This window comes from Malaclemys terrapin, chromosome 4, assembly GCF_027887155.1.
Source record: "Malaclemys terrapin pileata isolate rMalTer1 chromosome 4, rMalTer1.hap1, whole genome shotgun sequence".
NCBI classification, from domain to species: Eukaryota; Metazoa; Chordata; order Testudines; family Emydidae; genus Malaclemys; species Malaclemys terrapin.
The window spans coordinates 7,871,939-7,875,166 of NC_071508.1; the positions used below are offsets into that span (position 1 = coordinate 7,871,939).

Sequence of the window (3,228 nt, forward strand, 5' to 3'; positions counted from 1 at the left end):
ACAACTGGTTCAAAGGCCATACTCAGAAATTAATGATCAATTGTTTGCTATCAAACTGGGAAGGTGTATCTGGTAGGGTCCTGCAGGGATCCATCCTGGGTGCTGTACAATTCAATATTTGTATTGATGATTGGAATAACAGAATGAAGAGGATGCTTTGAAAATTTGCAGCAGACACCAAGCTGGGGAGGGTTGCAAGCATTTTGGAGGACAGGATTAGAATTCAAAACAACTCTGACAAATTAGAGACTTGGTCAGAACTCAACAAGATGAAATTCAGTAAAGAGAAGTGCAAAGTACTACACGTAGGATGGAAAAATCAAATTCACAACTCCAAAACGTGGAATAACTGGCAATGCAGTAATACTCCTTAAAAGGATCTGTGGTTTTTAGTGCTCACAAATTGAATATGAGTCAACAATGTGGTGCAGTTGCAAGAAAGGTGTATTAAGAGGATTGTCCTATGTAAGACCTGGGAGGTAATTGTCCCACTCTATGTGGTGCTGGTGAGGCCTCAGCTGGAGTACTGTGTCATATTCAGGGTGCCACACTTTGGGAAAGATGTGGACAAATTGAAGAAGCTCCAGAGGAGAGCTACCAGAATTATAAAAGATTTAGAAGACCTGAACTTTGAGGAGCGGTTTAAAAATTGTTCATGTGTAGCCTTGAGAAAAGAAGATTGAGGGAGGACATGATAACGATCTTCAAATATATCAAGGGCTGTTATAAAGGGGACAGTGATCAATTTTTCTCCATGTCCATAGAAGGACAAAAAGTAATTGGCTCAATCTGCAGCAGGGAGATTTAGGTTAGATATTAGGGAAAGCTTTCTAACTATAACAGTAGTTAAGCTCTGGAACAGGCTTCTGTCAGGGTTCCCTCCCCATTCTGAACTTTAGGGGACCTGCATGAAGACCCCCTAAGCTGATTTCTACCAGCTTAGGTTAAAAACTCCCCAAGGCACAAATTCCACCTTGAACAGTATGCTGCCACCACCAAGTGAATTAAACAAACATTCAGGGAGGGCCACTTGGAGCCTTACCTTCCCCAAATATCCCCCCAAGCCCTTACGCCCCCTTTCCTGGGAGGCTTGAGAATATATCCTCACCAATTGGTACAGGTGAACACAGACCCAAACCCTTGGATCTTAAAACAATGAAAAATCAATCAGGTTCTTAAAAGAAGAATTTTAATTAAAGAAAAGGGAAAAGAATCAGCTCTGTAAAATTGGGATGGTAAGTACTTTACAGAATAACAAAAGACTCAAGAACATAGAGGATCTTCTCTCTAGGCAAAACCTTAAAGTTCCTTCGCTAGTACTTACAAAATGAGTTGGATTGCTTGCTTTCTTGATCTGTCTCCGGCAAGCACACAGAACAGACAGACAAAGCCTTCTTTCCCCCCCCGCTCTGATTTGAAAGTATCTTGTCCCCTTATTGGTCCTTTTGGTTAGGTGTCAGCTAGGTTACCTGAGCTTCTTCACCCTTTACAGGTGAAAGAGGAATTAACCCCTTACAGGGTAAAGAGGGATTTTATGCTACCCTTAGCTGTATGTTTATGACAGCTTCCAAGGGAGTTTGTGGAATCATGGTCATTGGAGGATTTTAAGAACAGATTGGACAAAATACCTGTCAGGAATGGTCTAGATTTACATGGTCTGGCCCCAGCACAGGGGGCTGGACTACAGACCCCTTTTAGAACCCTCTCCTTCCTGCTGGTGCCCCAGGCTCAGACTATTTCCTAGTTACCAGGCCTCAAGACTGAAATCCCATCCCAAGTCTTCAGAACCCTTTCCTACATCTACCTGACACACATAACTCCAGGATCAGAAATCCCCATCTCAGAACCAGCCGCCTGTTTCTGAGCCAGGAGCAGCATCAGCAATGAAGGACTGGGGCAGCAGGGAGTCCTATACTCTGAAAGAGCCACACAGAAGTCTGCATTCTGCTGTCTAGTGTCTGGAAAAGACTCTTGAGGCTTCGGCGAGCACTTTACTTGGCCTCTGTGAGGCAGAATTACACCAGGTGAAATGCAAGTCTGGAGATCCTGGAAGGCTGAACAGTTCTACACTGCTGAGGTCTCAGTGTGTTGACTGAAGTTAATTGATAGTTTTCATCTGTGTTCTTCATACAGGCACCATGCACCATAGAAATGACCTGGGTGAATTGCAACGAAGCAACTGAGCTCATTTTCTCAGGATTCACAGATCGTCCAGAGTTTCAGATCAGCCTCTTTGTGGTGTTCCTAGTGATCTGTGCTGTCACCTTGGTGTGGAATCCTGGGATGATTGGGTTAATCAGGCTCAATTCCCAGCCACGGACTCCCGTGTACATTTTCCTCAGTAATTTGGATTTGGTAGATTTCTGGCCATCTGTAACCCTCTGCTCTATACAGCCATCATGTCCCCAGTTGGTGGCTGGGTCATTCCTTGCTGGGTTTGTAAATGGAACGATACAAGCAATTATCATGTTAAATTTATCCTTCTGTGGCCCCAATGTCATTGACCTGTTCTTCTGTGCCATCTCCCCACTGTTATTGTTCTCCTTCTCCGATACCAGCAACTACTGCCTGGTACTTCTGGCCATGGCTTGTTTGTTTGGGGTGTTCACCAGCCTGACTATCCTCATTTCCTATGTTTTCATCCTCTCCACCTACCTGAATATCTGCTTCGCCAAGGGGAGGCACAAAGGGTTCAACACTTGCACCTCCCACTTGACGGTCATCACCATATTCAGTCCAACACCAAACATTCATGGGGTCAGGACAAAGTGGTTTCTACACAGTGGTGACCACCATGTTGAATCCCCTGAGCTACAGCCTGAGGAACAAGGAGACGAAGAACGCTCTGAATAGGGTCATGGACATGAAATGTTTCCCTCTAGCAATTTTGTGAGCAAATGGTGATAGAGAATCCCTGTATTTATGTGAAAACAGCAGTGAATGTTAGACATAACCACAATAGAAAACTAAGAAATGATAATACAAAATAGTAATTTCCTCTCTGCCAACCTTTTTTTGGCATTTTGACACTCTCAGCAATATTTGAAGCAATTCAGACAGACTTGTTTAAGTGAATCCATCGAGCATGGGAAGAATTTGAAGCATTTTACCACGGGCCATTTTTTAACATTTTCACTGATTTTGACACATTTCTTCAGGTCCCTCTAGTTCAATGTTGACAAAACGTGGAACCCCAGATGGAGATTTTGAAAGCAGGGTTGGGAAGTT

At 43.7% G+C, this 3,228-nt stretch overlaps 1 pseudogene; it reads left to right on the forward strand.

Annotated features, from left to right (window-relative positions):
- Window positions 1–2,151: 2,151 nt before the first annotated feature.
- LOC128835614 (olfactory receptor 1440-like) lies at window positions 2,152–2,893 on the forward strand (annotated as a pseudogene).
- Window positions 2,894–3,228: the final 335 nt, after the last annotated feature.